The sequence below is a fragment of the Mus caroli genome, unplaced genomic scaffold, assembly GCF_978045245.1.
Source record: "Mus caroli unplaced genomic scaffold, Mus_caroli_1 scaffold_3, whole genome shotgun sequence".
Taxonomy (NCBI): Eukaryota; Metazoa; Chordata; class Mammalia; order Rodentia; family Muridae; genus Mus; species Mus caroli.
This window is the reverse complement of record NW_028227258.1, coordinates 70,327,501-70,347,019: the sequence shown is the minus strand read 5'-3', so window position 1 is coordinate 70,347,019 and position 19,519 is coordinate 70,327,501.

The window sequence follows — 19,519 nt, the reverse complement described above, 5'->3', positions numbered from 1 at the left end:
GTTTTAGCTCCTTTGTCAAATTCAAGTGACCATGGGTGATTAGTTTCATTTCTAAGTCTTCAATTGTATTCCAATGATCTACCTGTCTGTAGCTGTATCAGTACCATGAAGTATTTTACTAAAATTTCTCTGTAGTACACCTTGAGCTCAGGCATGATGATTCCACCACAGGTTCCTTCATTGTAGAGAATAGTTTTTGCTATCCTTGCTTTTTTTTATTCCTGATAAATTTGCAAATTTCCCTTTCTAACTCAGTGAAGAATTGGTTAGGAATTTTAATGAGGGTTGCATTGAATGTATTGATTGCTTTCGGCAGGATATCATTTTGACTATATAAATCCTGCCAATCCATGCACATGGGGATCATTCCATCTTCTGAGATCTTTGGTTTCTTTCTTCAGACGCATGAAGTTCTTATCATAAAGATATTTCACTTCCTTAGATAGAGTCACACCAAGGTACATTATATTATTTGTGACTATTATAAATAGGGTTGTTTCCTAATTTCTTTCTCAGCCCTTTTATCCTTTGTATAGAGAAAATTCATTGATTTGTTTGAGTTAATTTTATATCCATCTAATTCACTGAAGCTGTTTTTTAGGTTTAGGAGTTCTCTGGTGGAATTTTTAGGATCATTTATATATACTATCATATCATCTGTAAATCCTGATAGTTTGACTTCTTCCTTTACAATTTGTATCCCTTTGACCTCTGTATGTTGTCTAATTACTCTGGCTAGGACATCAAGTATTATATTGAATAGGTAGGGAGAAAGTGACCAGACTTGTCTAGTCTCTTATTTTAGTGGGATTGCTTCTAGTTTCTCTCCATTTAGTTTGATGTTGGCTACTGATTTGCTGAATATTGCTTTGATTCTGTTTATGTATGGGCATTGAATTCCTGATCTTTCCAAGACTTTTATCATGGATGGGTGTTGGATTTTATCAAATTCTTTCTCAACATCTAAGGAGATGATCATTTGTTTTTTTTTTCTTTGAGTTTTTTATATAGTGGTTTAGATTGATGTATTTCTGTATATTAAACCATCCCTGCATCCCTGGGATTAAGCCTACTTGATCATGATAGATGATTGTTTTGATGTACTCTTGGATTCGTTAGCAAGAATTTTATTGAATATTTTTGCATCCATATTCCCAAGGGAAGTTTGTCTGAAGTTCTCTATTTTTGTTGGGTCTTCATGTGGTAAACCATGTAAACCAGGTATCAGAGTAATTGTGGCTTCATAGATTGAATTAGGTTGGGAATTTTCTGTTTTATTTTGTGGAATAGCTTTAGAAGAACTGGAAATAGGTCTTCTTTGAAGTTCTGATAGAACTCTGCACTAAACTCATCTGGTCCTGGGCTTTTTTTGGTTGGGAGACTATTAATGACTGCTTCTATTTTTTTAGGTGTTATACGACTCTTTAGGTCATTAATCTGATCCTGATTTAACTTTGTTACCTGATATCTATCCAGAAAATTGTCCATTTCATCCAGGGTTTCCAGTTTTGTTGAATATAGACTTTTGTAGAAGGATCTGATGCTGTTTTGGGTTTCATCAGGTTTTATTGTTATGTCTCTCTTTTCATTGCTGATTTTGTTAATTAGCATGCTATCCCTGTGCCCTCTAGATTAGATATAAATCTACACAGCTACATGATCTAATTTCATTTTTATAGAATTTATTCATATTTACTTTATAGGTATATTTGTTTTGCTCACATATATATCTATATACCATGTGAACTGAGTGCTCACAGGAAGCAAAAGAAGGAATTTTGTCTACTAGAATTGGGATTACAATGTTTGTTAACTGTTGTGTGAGTTCAAGGGATTGTAAACGGGTCAAGATTCACTTTTTTACATGTGGTTTCTGACTGCAAATTGAAATGTGGCCCACTGCCTCAGGATCCTTCCATGAGGAATTTCAGAACATGGTAGACAGTATATGAAACTATGGGCCAAACTCAACACTTTTTCTGTTGATTGACCTTTTTCATGGCATTTTGTCAATGCAATTAGAAAAGTAACTAAGGGTACACGGGAGCTCAATCTTGGAACCAGGACCTCCGAACTTAGGAACTTAGTCTGCACAGGTGAGAGTGTGCACCACAGAGGCAGACAGCTTCTGGGAGAGGCGGAGCCACAGAGCCTCTGAGGCAGCACTCTCTTGGGGCCGCAGACATCCAGCACCCTCCCAAACGGAGGACAGTGGTCAGCCCTGCACGGGAGCCCTCTGTTGCAGGGGCAGGGAGCGCCATCTTGGCTGCGGGACTCCGCTGAAATTAGGAACTTAGTCTGCACAGGTGAGAGTGTGCACCACAGAAGCTGACAGCATCTGTGACCTGCCAAAGCAACACAGCATATGGGAATGGTCCTGTTTTGGGCCTTCTTCTTTGGCCAGGAGGAGGTCCAAACACCAGATATCTGTGCACCTTCCCTGTAAGAGGAGAGCTTGCCAGCAGAGAGTGCTCTAACCACTGAAACTCAGAGGAGAGAGCCTGTCTCCCAGGTCTGCTGATAGATGTTAATCAGAATCACCAGAAGAACAATCTCTAAACAGACACAACTATAACAACTAACTCCAGAGATTACCAGATGGCGAAAGGTAAACGTAAGAATCTTACTAACAGAAACCAAGACCATTCACCATCATCAGAACCCAGCACTCCCACTTCGCCCAGTCCAGGACACCCCAACACACCCGAAAAGCTAGACCTGGATTTAAAAGCATATCTCATGATGATAGTAGAGGACATCAAGAAGGACTTTAATAACTCACTTAAAGAAATACAGGAGAACACTGCTAAACAAGTAGAAGACATTAAAGAGGAAGCACAAAAATCCCTAAAAGAATTGCAGGAAAACATAACCAAACAGGTAGAACACATTAAAGAGGAAACACAAAAATCCCTTAAAGAACTGCAGGAAAACACAACCAAACAGGTGATGGAATTGAATAAATCCATCCAAGACCTAAAAAGGGAAGTAGACACAAAAAGAAAATCCAAAGTGAGGCAACGCTGGAGATAGAAACCCTAGGAAAGAAATCTGGAACCATAGATACGAGCATCAGCAACAGAATACAAGAGATGGAAGAGAGAATCTCAGGTGCAGAAGATTCCATAGAGAACATCAACACAACAATCAAAGAAGATGGAAAATGCAAAAAGATCCTAACTCAAAACATCCAGGAAATCCAGGACACAATGAGAAGACCAAACCTACGGATAATAGGAGTGGATGAGAATGAAGATTTTCAACTCAAAGGACCAGCAAACATCTTCAACAAAATCATAGAAGAAAACTTCCCAAACATAAAGAAAGAGATGCCCATGAACATACAAGAAGCGTACAGAACTCCAAATAGACTGGATCAGAAAAGAAATACCTCCCGACACATAATAATAAGAACAACAAATGCACTAAATAAAGATAGAATACTAAAAGCAGCAAGAGAGAAAGGACAAGTAACATATAAAGGCAAGCCTATCAGAATTACACCAGATTTTTCACCAGAGTCTATGAAAGCCAGAAGATCCTGGACAGATGTTATACAGACACTAAAAGAAAACAAATTCCAGCCCAGGCTACTTTACCCAGCCAAACTCTCAATTAACATAGATGGAGAAACCAAAGTATTACACGACAAAACCAAATTCACACATTATCTTTCCACTAATCCAGCCCTTCAAAGGATAATAACAGAAAAAAACCAATACAAGGACGGGAACCATGCCCTAGAAAAAACAAGAAGGTAATCCCTCAACAAACTTAAAAGAAGACAGCCACAGGAACAGAATGCCAACTTTAACAACAAAATAACAGGAAGCAATAATTACTTTTCCTTAATATCTCTTAATATCAATGGACTCAACTCCCCAATAAAAAGACATAGACTAACAAACTGGCTACACAAACAAGACCCAACATTTTGCTGCTTACAGGAAACTCATCTCAGAGAAAAAGATAGACACTACCTCAGAATGAAAGGCTGGAAGACCAATGGAATAGAATTGAAGACCCAGAAATGAACCCACACACCTATGGTCACTTGATCTTCGACAAGGGAGCTAAAACCATCCAGTGGAAGAAAGACAGCATTTTCAACAAATGGTGCTGGCACAACTGGTTGTTAACTTGTAGAAGAATGCGAATTGATCCATTCCTATCTCCTTGTACTAAGGTCAAGTCTAAGTGGATCAAGGAACTTCACATAAAACCAGAAACACTGAAAGGAGGAGAAAGTGGGGAAAAGCCTAGTAGATATAGGCACAGCAGAAAAATTCTTGAATAGAACAGCAATGGCTTGTGCTGTAAGATTGAGAATTTACAAGTGGGACCTCATGAAACTGCAAAGCTTCTGCAAGGCAAAAGACACCATCAATAAGACAAAAAAATACCAACAGATTGGGAAAGGATCTTTACCTATCCTAAATCAGATAAGGGACTAATATCCAATATATATAAAGAACTCAAGAAGGTGGACGCCAGAAAATCAAATAACCCCATGAAAAAAATGGGGCTCAGAACTGAACAAAGAATTCTCACCTGAGGAATACCGAATGGCAGAGAAGCACCTGAAAAAATGTTCAACATCCTTAATCATCAGGGAAATGCAAATCAAAACAACCCTGAGATTCCACCTCACACCAGTCAGAATGGCTAAGATCAAAAATTCAGGTGACAGCAGATGCTGGCGAGGATGTGGAAACAGAGGAACACTCCTCCATTGTTGGTGGGATTGCAAGCTTGTACAACTACTCTGGAAATCAATCTGGCGGTTTCTCAGAAAATTGGACATAGTACTACCGGAGGATCCAGCAATACCTCTCCTGGGCATATATACAGAAGATGTCCCAACCGGTAAGAAGGACACATGCTCCACTATGTTCATAGCAGCCTTATTTATAATAGCCAGAAGCTGGAAAGAACCCAGATGCCCCTCAACAGAGGAATGGATACAGAAATTATGGTACATTTACACAATGGAGTACTACTCACCTATTAAAAAGAATGAATTTATGAAATTCCTAGCCAAATGGAAGGACCTGGAGGGCATCATCTTGAGTGAGGTAACACAATCACAAAGGAACTCACACAATATGTATTCACTGATAAGTGGATATTAGCCCAAAACTTAGGATATCCAAGATATAAGATACAATTTGCTAAACGCATGAAACTCAAGAAGAATGAAGACCAAAGTGTGGACAATATGCCCCTTCTTAGAATTGGGAACAAACCACCCATGGAAGGAGTTACAGAGACAAAGTTTGGAGCTGTGATGAAAGGATGGACCATCTAGAGACTGCCATTTCCAGGGATCCATCCCATAATCAGCTTCCAAACGCTGACACCATTGCATACACTAGCAAGATTTTGCTGAAAGGACCCAAATATAGCTGTCTCTTGTGAGACTATGCCTGGGCCTAGCAAACACAGAAGTGGATGCTCACAGTCAGCTATTGGATGTATCACAGGTCTTCCAATGGAGAAGCTAGAGAAAGTACCCAAGGAGCTAAAGGGATCTGCAACCCTATAGTTGGAACAACATGATGAACTAACCAGTAACCTGGAGCTCTTGTCTCTAGCTGCATATGTATCGAAAGATGGCCTAGTCGGCCATCACTGGAAAGAGAGGTCCATTGGACTTGCGAACTTTATATGCCCCAATATAGGGGAATGCCAGGGCCAAAAGAATGGGAATGGGTGGGTAGGGAAGTTGGGGGGGGTATGGGGGACTTTTGGGACAGCATTGGAAATGTAATTGAGGAAAATATGTAATAAAAATATTAAAAATTAAAAAAAAACCCACAGGCCTGTCATCAGATGGCTGGTGGCTCAAATAAATCAAATTTACTTTGAGAAAAGTAACTAAGGCATATATCATCAAATTTTGCCTTTGTGTATTTGCCTGTGTTTGTGTTGAGTCGTTGATGGTATACCATAAATAGAATAGCTTAAGAATGGGAGGGATAAAAACAAAGATTAGGAGGAAGGTGGGAGTGAAAGTATCAAAACTAAGAATGACAGTTGGCTAATAGTTTTTGTGAAGTGGACTGCATTTTTCAAATAGGCTACATTAAGGGAGATAATGTTCAAATTTTGTCAGAGGTCTTGAGTACAGTGTAGAGGTTAGGTCTGACTTGCAGTCCAAGCATTATGCCCCCAGTAATGAAACTCAAACTCAGTATATACTTACAAATACCTTGTTCATATAACTAGGCTCTTCTAAAACCATATCATAACTTAAAATAACCCATTTATCTTAAGATACATTCTGGTACCTAGATAGTTACCTATGCTCAGCAACAATGCATCTATCACATTAAATCTTCCTGGACAAATCTCATCACCTAAATTTTTCACAAAAACATTTATGCTCCCTGTATTACCCACCTGTTTTTTTTTTCCTTTCTATGTTATAGGCTATCAGATTTACTACATACATATACAACATCCATACAAACAAGATGTAGCTTACCCTCAAGTAGGTTACAAATAAATGGGACTCAGACTATGGTTATTTTATTTGTATTTGACAATTACTGTGTGATAACTTCTAATCTACTCTTCTAACTGACCTGGCAACTTTCCCAGAGGTGTACTCTAGATTCTTAATTGTTCTCCTGGCCATATGATCATGGTCCTTTTTTCCTCATGGTTTCTTCCTCCTATCTTTTTTTTTTCTCTTCCTTCCCTCATCTTTATCCTGCAGCCATGTTTCCTCAAATCCACCTACCTATAAACCCTTGAGTAACTGGCTTCCACTAGTTTTATTGAACTTGAAGTTTTAAATCAAGGTACAATATTTGTATGAGAATTTGTAAACATGAAATGTCTATCAGAGTTCAAGATATTTGGGTATAGAATTTAGCATTCCAGTATATAGCAACAGACTGAACTTCCATAATACGATATTCTCCTACAGTACAATTTAACATCCAAGAAGATATACTGTTACAGGAACCTAAGGCAAAGAGTCATATTGTAATTAGAAAATCAACATCAGCTGAGAACACATGTTAATACCAGATAACAAAGATGACCCATGCTTGATATGGGTCATATCACACTTTGTGATGGCTGCCCATGTGAAAAGAGGAGCTAAGGCCCTGTTCTGACATTCATGTATTGAGGCAGAGAACAGAGTCAGTAGGAAAAAAAGCTGATGACCTTTTGGCCATAACTTAATCTTACTGTTCTTGTGCAGTAGCTGAAAACTGCTAGCAATTGACTATTCTCCTCCTTTGTACCCAAACCAGAGAGTTTCTAACAATTGAATCCTGCTGATAGCAGATAGAGACTAGGAAAAAAATGTTAATCATTTTGGCTCTATTCTCTTAAACTCAGGATCCTCTCCCTCAACAAGTGAGAGGCTCTAAGCATGTATACTCTTCCTAAACAAAAGAGAAATAAAAAGGATAAAGAGAAAGTCAGGCACATACACATACACATGTATACACAAGTAAACACATCTACACATGTATACACACACATGTATAGACACAAAATAGGTATACACACACACACACACACACACACACACACACACACACTTGGTCAGCCCCAGTGACCAGTGTCATTCACTTCACATGGGCACAAGCATATTTATATACATTCACATATACCTACATATGTATGTATGTATATACATACATATAAACATAAGTACATACTTAAATAACAAAAATTCATACATATATATGTATAAATATTCTTACACATATAAACACATTTGTTCTATGCAGCAGAGCCTCAATTGTCACAGTTTCTTTTTTTGTTCAGTCTTTTTATGGTTTCTTAGAAAATAGTTGTTTATGAAATTGATACAAATAGTACGTTACATGATTTGGAGTTACAGAAGGATGTTCATGGTAAGTTCAAAGCAGTGTGTGATTCTACAAGCTCATCTTAAGTTTAAAAGCAGTAGTTTAATATGGCCTTGCTTTACCATGGTGCATGCAGGTGGACTCATCCTTGGACATGGCATCCAGTGAATGTTTTTCTTTGGTCAGTAAATTCTTGCAAGCTTATTGATCTTTCTAGTTCAATTAGCACATGGCACAGAACACTGTCTACTGCTTTTTACTATAAAAGTGGCTTAAAATTGCTTTGATCTATGTAGTAGTTCTAAAAAAATCACTATCAGAAATTATCAGTTTGTTTAAACATCTATATAAATGTAAGTTTTCATACTTTTCTGTCAGAAATTTGCCCAATAGGGTTAGATGATGCCAATAAATGATTAGGCTATTGTACTGGCTGGTTTTGTGTGTCATTTTGACACAGGTTGGAGTTATCACAGAGAAAGGACCTTCAGTTGGGGAAATGCCTCCACGAGATACAGCTGTAAGTCATTTTCTCAATTAGTGATCAAGGGGGAAAGGCCCCTTGTGGGTGGGACCATCTCTGGGCTAGTAGTCTTGGGTTCTATAACAGATCAGGCTGAGCAAGCCAGGGAAAGCAAGTCAGTAAAGAACATCCCTCCATGGCCTCTGCATCAGCTCCTGCTTCCTGACTTGCCTGAGTTCCAGTCCTAGCTTCCTTTGGTGAATAACAGAAATGTGAAAAGTGTAAGCTGAATAAACCCCTTCCTCCCCAACTTGCTTCTTGGTCATGATGTTTGTGCAGGAATAGAAACCCTGACTAAGATAATGGTGACAGCAAAGGCCTATCAGTAGCAAGAAGAAAATCCCAGAACAAAGTCACTGGGTTCCAAACGCCCAAGAACATACCTATTACAGTCACATAAAATGGTTAGACATCTCCAGGTAAGTCAATTCCTTGCCATAGTCTTTCCTACATAGCTAATGCCAGATAAGGAAGAGGAAGCTTCTGTTATCTACTTACTTGCCCTCAATCTTGGTGGCAAGTTCACTGATCGTTTTCCAGATGATTTCCTTGGCTGGGGGGGGGGGTAGAAGCTACTTTTTCAGGATTATAACTTAGAATGAAGACTGGCAGCTCCGGAAGAATTTAACATGATTCCAACATCACATTTGGACAGCTATGAAATCCTGTATTGTAAACTGAATTGCTCCTAGGTTCTTAACTTTTCCAACTGGAAATGACAGTTGTTGAACTGCCTGGACCAGAACTTGAAAGCCTCTCTAGTTACAAATATACTCTCATTCTATCAGCTCTGTTCCTTTAGAACCAAGGCAAATCAAATATATAATGTGATATGACTTAAGGAGCCTTGACTGTTTGTTGTCTCTGCTGTATGCTGACTTCATTTTTACTGACATAGATTCAGGAGTGATTAGGGTTTCTATTCCTCCACAAACATCATGACCAAGAAGCAAGTTGGGGATGAAAGGGTTTATTCAGGTTACACTTCTACATTGCTGTTCATCACCAAGGAAGTCAGGACTTGAACTCAAGCAGGTTAGAAAGAAGGATCTAATGCAGAGGCCCTGGAGGGGTGTTTTTTTACTGGCTTGTCTCCCCTGGCTTGCTCAGCCTGCTCTGTTATAGAACCCCAGACTACCAGCCCAGAGATGGTCACACCCACAAGGGGCCTTTCCCCCTTGATCACTAATTGAGAAAATACCCCATAGTAGGATCTCATGGAGGCATTTCCCCAACTGAAGGTCCTTTCTCTGTGATAACCCCAGCTGTGTCAAGTTGACACACAAAAACCAGCCAGTACAATTAGTGTACATGATAACATGATATTACCATTTTGGGGATTTTAAAGAATCCCTATTGTGACTTCAATAATTTACATTCATTGAACAGGATACACACACACACACATGTGTATATATATATATATATATATATATATATATATATATATATATATACAGTTATTATTCATTTCCAAATCTGCTTGAAGTGAGACTGAATGGTAATGTGGCTTTAATATTCTTTCCTGTAATACCTAAAGATGCTGAATGTCTCCCACTGCCCCGTTTTACCCTCTTATTTGTAAAGCATGTTTAAATCATTTCCCTACTCATTAAATTGGTTATCTGTTACTGTATTGTACTAATATTTTTGTTACTTTCCTTTATTCTATGTATGAACTTGTCAAAGAATTGTTGGCAAGGCATTCTTTCATTATACTTATTGTCCTTTTTCTGTTGTGTATTTAATGTTTTATTGTTATTTTATTTATTCACATTCCAGTTATTGCTTTACTTTTTGTTGTGTAGAAATTTATTCATTTGAAGCAAGTACACATGGCAATTCTTTTCTTATTTCAGATCCATGCAACCCCACTCAGAATATCATTGCTCAATACTGTATGTTTACTTACAAATAAAAATCATATATTAAGACTATCTCATGAAACAGTTATGAACAGTTGACCAAAGAACTTAAACAGCACATAGTATGATTAAATGGAAATAGCCAACTATTCATTGGGTGTTAAACCTCCCTAGGATGCTAATAAAAGCATCAAAAGTTTACTGTTTCATTTTCTTATGTGTTAGGGCACAAATTCCAATGCTGTGAGGGAAGCATGGACCATCTATTGGAGAAAATATAAATCAATATCAGAATCTCTGAACTTAAGGCAGATAGAACAGTTACAAGAATCACTGTGCTGAATGAGAGTGGTATTGAGGTGAACAACAAGAGAGTCCCATTGTGTGCAATAAACCAGAATATAGATTGTTAACTAAACCTTGTGTCTTTTGGAAGGATATCCATAAACTAGGTCAGGAAGGATCAACTTTAAAGGATTTTAATAGAATGAATGTATCATTTACCTTTAGATTGCTGTGATAAAACACCATGAAAAATGCAATTGTAGAAGGAGGGTTTATTGGGGTTGAATATCAAGAAGGATAAATTATCATCTCCTTTAAGGTATGAAGTTTGGGAGGAGGCAGGCATAATGTTTGGAGCAGCAAATTCTAAACTAGTATCTTAACCCACAAGCAGAAAGCATGGGCTCACTAGTCATGGCATGAGGCATTGAGATTTGAGATGTCACTTCAAGTGACATAATTCCACCAGCAGTGCCATACCTCCTAAACTCAACAACTGGGGAGCAAGTATTCTCATGCACTTTATTTATTTATTTATTTATTTATTTATTTATTTATTTATTTATTTAATTGGAGAACTTTCATTTAATTTATCATACTGACATCAACCACAGCTCATTTTTAAGGGAGATGGACACACTCTGAATTGGAAATCAAATCTCTTTTACTAGAAGTCTGTCTGAGACTCTGAAACACATGCACTGGCATCATTAGCTCTGGGCTTGCTTGTCTGTTTTTTGAAAGTGGAAGCAGAAGCAGTCAGGCAGTTTAGGACAAGTTTGATCTTCATTTGTTTTGGTTTCTGCAAGAAGCCAGTGTCTTGTGGTTACATTAGAAGCTAGATCATAATACACAGTGAAGCAAAATTAAACAATTGTTGGCATAATACAATACAAAGCACATTATAGACATACTATACATCTCTATAAGACAAGCAGTTGTAAAGGATTTACAACTGTTCATATATTTGGTTTTTTGAGATGAAGTTTCTCTGTGTATCCCTGGCTGTCCTGGAACTCACTCTGTAGACCAGGCTGCCCTAGAACTTAGAAATCCACCTGCCTCTGCCTCCCAAGTATGGACTTAAAGGTGTAAGATACTACTGCCTTTATTAAAATATATTCTTAATCAAAAATAAGGAGTAATAAAGACATTTTAATGTAACTGAAAGGGAACAACAGCTGTAGAGAGACATGGGATTGCAAAACAAAAATTGCAGATTTTTAAATCATCCTGTATATTTTAAAGATTTGTTGACCTCAGAATAAAAACTGAATATTTCTACATTGGGGAAGAGGTTTTGTCTTTGTTTCCAAATCAGGAGTAAAGCTGTACATACCATAAATTTGATGAAGATTATATCAAAGAGGAGAGATCTTCTGAATAAGAGAATGTGATATTTTAGTAGACAGTTTAGTCATTCACTCTTAACTAGCTTGTAAAGAAAACAAAGGCCTATGATTTGATCAGGCATGAAGAAATAAAACTAAAAAAATAAGAATATTTTTGAATAATAATTTACCAGAGGCACACTTACCTTACTTGCATTAAATGAGAGAAGGATTTTCTTAAACCATGTAGTTTAGTTTCATGTTAGAATGTTAGACTGAAGATTGGCTAGTGGCCTACACTAACTTGTATATCAGGTTTTGATTTTTTTCCTTAAATAAAAAGATGTTAAAATAAGGTCAAAGAATTATTATAGTACAAAGTTGTTTTCTAAGATTTAGAACTCAGATAAAATATTTCGGCAGGGGAGTTGTGGCCCATGATTTTAATTCCAGCAGGAATAGGTAGATCTTTGTAAGTTATGTGATTTTTAAATTCTAGAGTTGACAGGGATCAAGGTGGTTGTGGTACATACCTTTACTCCCAAAACCAGGGTTAAAGTTCAGTTACAGTTCCTAATTGGTTTGTTATCACACAAAATAATCAGGTACCATGTTTATCGATTTTGGTAAAGTATAAATGAATAAATAATTAAAGTTGACAGGAAAATAGAGTGGGTTTAGTGACTGCCAGTAAGCTCATCTCCTTGCATCAAGTTTAACTAATATTAAATAATTTTATACAGTAATACTTTATATCACATTTATTCATGAAATGGCACCTGGAGACTACTATAAAGTAAAAAGTATTCAATCAATATTTGCATGTTGCCTTCAATTGGAAATACTTTCCATTTAAAGAGAATGAATATTCTCTTTTTGAAAAAAATTATGGACATTTTACAAGGCATGGAGAGCCTTATACTCAGTCATTGTCAACCACCCTATGATCATAGGGTGATTACAATGTTCAAAATCAGAGTCCTATCCAGGCATAGCCATGGAAGAAAAGATATTAGAATAGAACTGGTACCTGTCTGAATTCATTCGTGACAAGAATGTGGTGCCAAGGGGGTCTGTGGCTTACATATTGAGAAAAGAGCTCAGTTACTTATAATACCCACCCTGAAAATTGGTGAAAGCCTGTAGTAAAAATTCATAATAAATCCCAGGCAGGGGGTGTTTATGTTCTTGAATGAAAGACACACATGCCTATATATTTTAATATGCCTTAATCAGCATAATAACTAGGTTATTCCCTAGCCACCATACTGTTCTACCTCCCACCAAAAATTCCTACTTCCTACTTATTAATTTCTAGGTTCCATTTTGTTGCTCTAGACCCATTTTAGCAGCCCTCGGGGTTGTATTCCTTTTGTCACTGTACATGGTGGCTCTGCTTTCTGCTGCACATGCCTTGGTATCTCTTTCCCTTCTTCTTCCATACTATCCAAGCCTGTGAATCCTAAAACCCCTGCCTCTTTCTCTTCTCTCCAGCTACTAGTTGCTGTCACCTTATTTACCAATCAGAATTAATTGGGTAGATGTTCTCAGAATCTACTTGCAGAAGCTGTTATGCAAACTCATTTTCAAAACACAAATTAGCATTAGAATACAAGCAGCTACAAAAACTCATTCAAAAAACAAAAACCCAAAAGCAAACAACAACAACAAAAACACTTATTGTACTATAGGGACCAAAGCAATGGTCCCAGTATTTATCTAATGCACAGTTTACTGGTTGTTCACCAACCACTGATTTAATCAAGACTAATTATACTTCAACATTTGACCAGGAGATAGAAGAGGGAGTACTGAGGAAGGAACCCCAAAATCAGTACAGCACTATTGGCTATGAAATAAAGAGCTGGAAAAATGAAAGGATAATCTCTTATCTTCTCCAATTCAAGGTACCACTAACTGGCTGATAAATGGCATAGATTCATGGGAGGAATGAATAGAAATGGCAAAACCTATTAAAACTTAGCAAAGATATCAAACTTTATGTAGCTAATAAATGCAAGAGAGATTAAAAAGTCTGAAAATAATGAAATACTACTGGAGTAACTGCCTTTGTGCTTATTTAAGAATAAACTATTAAATTTTTCCTTAGGAGACATTCACAATAAATTGGCAAAAATTATTTATGGCATATTTTAAAACTTTCAAATAAACTCCAGCAGTAAAATTATGGGAAATGGAGACCAAATGTAAACCAGGACAGCACAATGAGAATATATATTATGAGGAATTCATAGCATGGTACTCTTGTCTTTAATTTCAGCTCTTGTGAGGCACATGTCTTTAATCTTAACATTTGGAAGTCAGAGGCAGGCACATAAGAATTACTGGATTTAAATTAAAAAAAAGGCTGTCTGAAATTCAAAAGTAATACTCCTTTGGGATCTAAAATATATACAGTTAATCTTTAGAAGAGAGAGAGAGAGAGAGAGAGAGAGAGAGAGAGAGAGAGAGAGAGAGAGAGAGAGGTAAATATATTATATTTTTTAAAGTATATTTTACTTTCAAAATTTCAAGTGTTTTTTTTAAATTTTCAATGCGAAAATAAAACTTTTTCTATTGACAAAATGATTTTTCCTTGTGTTGATGGAACTTCCAACCCCAAGAAGCCCATATAAAAAACAAACAGTCCAGCTATTATATTTATAATCTATATGCCTAGATTGGGTAGATCTAACACTATACAAACTCATTCCCCAGGTATGAAAACCTTTGCTACTTGTATTTTCTCCTGGTCATGTGGTTCAGGAGCATTGCAGTTTCCTCCTCCTCCTCCTCCTCAGTCCTCTTTCCTTCCCCTCTCCTCCTCTCTCTTCTTTACTCAAATAACTCCAGTTCCACCTTTTGCACCCACTGATGAATCATAGGCTCTACCCTTTATTGACCAGATAAAATGGAGAGTAAGTTCACATAAGATCACCAAAGTGTTAGACTACACATTGGGAGCAATGGATCTTGAGGAAGCAGGATTAACATTAGAATACAAACAGCATCAGTCAAACCCACAGCGCCTTAGCAAAAGTATCGCAGTTAGGGATGCGTCATGTTTTTTTGTTGTTGTTGTTTTGTGTTTTGTTTTGTTTTGGTTTGGTTTGGTTTGGTTTGGTTTTTGGTTTTTCAAGACAGGGTTTCTCTGTGTAGTCCTGGCTGTCCCAGAGCTCACTTTGTAGACCAGCCTGGCCTCAAACTCAGAAATCTGCCTGCCTCTGCCTCCTGAGTGCTGGGATTAAAGGCAAGTACCTTGCCACCATGCTCAGCATGGTTTTGTTTTTATCTTTCTCCACGAATAAAAGTTGTCAACTAAGGAATCCTGATACCACTGTTCAAATTAAATGTGAAGTAAAGACACAGTATTAGGGATAGGAAATGCCACACAAATGATTGGAATACCCATCTTGGTTAACTAAGAATTGTTTAATGAATGTACACCATTCATCCATGTCCACAAGAAAACCAACTTTGACACCAGTCTATTTTCAGGGAAAGCTTTTCATAAAAAGCAAAAATAAAATAAAAGTTCAAAATATCAAGGCAAATACTGAAAAGGTAAAATGTTTTTGAATAACTAGATAGAGTATTATCAGCTAAATTTTAAGATGATTAGTACTGAGTGAGTTGAGAGGAGTGGTTTTCAAGTGGTGAACTTGGGAATTTCAGATTGAGACAACAGGGTACATGTGACACAACTATAACTTTTTCAATTTTTGCTAGAATTCTTTGGTGTCAGCTATTGATAATTACTTCTGGAAGTGGAATCTGAGAAGCTGAACTTAATTTCAAGTTATGAGCAATATGTACTATGAATACAAAATGAATATTGCCAAGTTAAAAGGAGCAGGCCTCAATAGGTGTATTATCAAGAGAAAATGTCCTAAGAAAATGAGTAACTTGGCTAATGGTACTGTCCACTGTTGGGAACAAAATAAAAGGAGGGCCCTGCGGGCCCTGGGGAAAAGTGGGGAGGGAAAGGGGCCCTAACATCAGGCCAGAGTTCCTGTGCTCTGGGCAGTTGGACGAAGGCAGAGCTGCTGGACAATTTTCCACAGGGTCCCGGGTGAGCATGCCTGACCCATGCAAAAAAGGGGCAGCCCATGACCGGGCATCCCAGCACTACCTTGCTAGCACCCCAGGGTTGTAGGAGAGAGGGATGAGGGAAAAAGTTCCCAACAGTGACAAGAGTGTGCAGCGGGTCTTGAAGGAGCAGAGACTCTCTATGAATTAAGAACTTTATTATAGAAATGCAGAGGAAAGAGAGAAGGGAGAGGAGAGGAGAGGAGAGGAGAGGAGAGGAGAGGAGAGGAGAGGAGAGGAGAGGAGAGGAGAGGAGAGGAGAGGAGAGGAGAGGAGAGGAGAGGAGAGGAGAGGAGAGGAGAGGAGAGGAGAGGAGAAAAAAAAAGGAAAAAGGAGAGGAGAAGAAATAGAGAAAGGAAAGAGGAGAGAGGACAAAGGAGTAAGAGTAAGCATAAGAGAGAGTGGTGGGGGCTGAGCACCTCTTTTTATGATCTTCACTGTTGCTAGGTAACTGGGGAGGAGTTTTGCATGAAGGTCAGAAGCTTGGCCCATTGCTTATCATGCTTCTCTTGTGGGACTGTGGGAGGTAGTACCTCAGGCAGGGGCCAGAGTTCCTGGAGCATGAGGGAATGCCTCCCATGCTGTGTAGGTCAATTATGACCATCAGGGTTCAGACCTCAGCTTGACTGGAGACCAGCCTGCAATTTTCCACATCTCCCCCTTTGTTTTTATTAGAAAAAAAGGTGGGGGTGGTGATCACTGATGTGACTGTATCATTAGTGGTGAAGATTTAGAATGGAGTAGAATTTTCAGAAGAAAATATATAGCCTAGAGAAGTAGCAGAACAAAGCCAGAGTAGTAAGGATAGTTGAGGGTAAAAGTTGAGAAGGCAAGTTATTGAGTTGAGAAGACAAGAGATTGGACAATCAATCAGTTGTTTCATGGGTAGTACAATTTGAGAGTAATAACACCCATTTTGAACAGCAGTTAATCAATCTAGATAGACATTATGCTTTCCTCACTATCATATAACATTCCCCAAAGTTCAACAGCCTCAATTTTGTCTCTGAAGTCCTCTACAGGCATAAGTATCAAACATTAGTAACATTTTCATGATTCCAGTAAAAAATTAAAGCCTGATTTGTGGTTGGAGTGTGGCTTTCTTCTTTCCTAAACCCATGCAGACTTGTTAAGGAAAACACCAAATCCTTGACAATATCAGGAGAGCTTCCTGGTATAGGGCAGAGAAAAACAAAAAAAATAAGAGATTGTTTTCTTGACTCTAGTCTCATACAATTTTTTTTTTGATTCTCTAAAACATTTCTTAAGATATAAATGTCTTTTCAAAAACAATAAAATTGCAGTGTATATACACACTTTGTTTCATATTAGTCGTTATAATGAGTGTAAACTAATGATCAGCTGAATACAGTATTTAACATGTGTAAGTTTTCTGTCTTTTCTAACAGCAAACTGAGAAGATAACAGTGTCTGAACTAACCTCTAAATTGATGAACCCACCAGGATTTTGGTAATGTTACCCACAAGAAAAACTGCCCCATGTCTCTTCTGTTGCAAGGTTCTGCTCAAACTATGGACCACATTGGGTTGACTGCTGTGTTATACCTACTTTGACAACACAAAGCCACTACTTTGACAAACCATCCAAAGGTCAGCTTCAGAATTTTTAAGTTCCTCCAAGACTAACATAAATATTTTAAAGATTTTTGAACTCAAAATACATAATGCAAATACTACCAAATACAAAGAATCTGAACATTGTGAAAAGCTTGGAAGAAATAGCCTCATTATTGTCAATAGGTTCTTGGGTTTATTGAATACTGATGCTGACATATGTCATTGTCTTTACACACTGGCCTACTGTTTGGGCAAAGAGCAAGTATTCCAATCAGGTTTGTGATAGAGGTACGGGATCTCAAATATAGCAGAGGACAGAAACTCTTTGATGTCTTCAACTGGAAAGAGAATCGGCTGTTTTAAGGCTTTTATTTTCAGTGTGTCATAAATTTGTGAGGAGGAGATCTGATGCAACAATGGGTCCCATGCTCACAGTAAGTAATGGGAAGACCCTTTTAATGGTGACCATTGATCCAGCATGGCCAAATCCCATATTACTCAAACCCTGGGAACACTCCAGGGGAATGCCTGAGGCAGGTTCTCAGAGTTCAAAGGACCTTCTCCTCCTCATTCACCAGGCATTCCACCAGTCTTTTGATCCATCAAACTGCTTAACTCACCTTCATGTCCTGTACCCTGAACATAATTTTCCCATTCTTGTCAACCTTCACACTGCATGAACAATACATCTCATATATGTCTCTCTAGATGAATATTCTTTTCTAGAAAAAGTTGTGAGCTCAGATATATGACATGATTATAGTATCATTATGCCATTGGTGGATTATTGAAAATAAATATTACAAAAATCCAGGTACTTGAATATTTCTGATTCACTTTCAGTTTGTGAAAACAATGCAATATATAGGTATAGTTCCCAAACTGCAAGACTGATGTTTCAAATACCTTTGAAGTGCAATAATGGTAACATTTTATGGTTAGTCTGCTTAACCAAATTTTCTATGTCCAGGTGTTCACAACATGAATCTATGAAATTTTTGATTTTATATAATAAAGACAAATTATGTGACCAGGTTGTTTACTTTAAAATATTGATGATTGAAAAATTTTGAATGTTTTCAGGTGGCAAAATTGCAAGTCTTCTTGACAAGTACTTGATATTTCAGGCAACTGATTGGCAATCCTCATCGTGAACTAGAAACTGGTTGTAAGTATAAGAATGCTGCTTTTCTCCCCAGAACACAGAGTTATAATTTAATATGATAAATTATTAGAATAAGCTTCACTCAAAAAAGCGTAAGTGAATTAGAGTAATTGTCATAATTGGTCTAGGTTAATTAATATGCAAGCTTTAGTTTGCTGCAATCATGCCTCATTGGAGAGAAATTGCTGAATTATAACATTGCTCAACATGGTGTTTTAATTCAAAGAGATGTTAATAATGATTCCATAGGTTATTGAACCCAACTTAAGGAAATTGTTATACCAAAGACATGCAATAAAATAGTCTTAACTATTAGCATGCTTCTCTAGCATATTAGAAAATGCCATAAAGCTGACGCTTAAAAACATCTTTGGCCAAATGTCATCTTTGATGACCTCTCCTAACTCATCAGCACCTGCGTCAGAATGGTCAGTAAACCAGGTAAAGAAGCTCTCTGGCTCTTCGTGGTGCCTCTTCCTGCTGGCCTTATTCTGCGTTTGACTTGAGCGTTTTGTCAAATCCTTTCCAGATTTCCATTTGATTTCGGTGTACTTTGAAGATGGGTCACCACTCTCATTCAAATCCCTTGCAGTACTATCTGGTTCCCGACATGGATGATGAAGAAGGAGAGGCAGAAGATGATGATGACGACGACGAAGAGGAGGAGGGGTTGGAAGATATTGATGAAGAAGGAGATGAGGATGAAGGTGAAGAAGATGACGATGAGGATGAAGGGGAGGAAGGAGAGGAGGACGAAGGCAAGGATGATTAGCACAGAAGACTGATGGATTCCAACCTTCTTTTTTATTTTCTTTTTATTTTTTTATTTTCTCCAGTCCCTGGGAGCA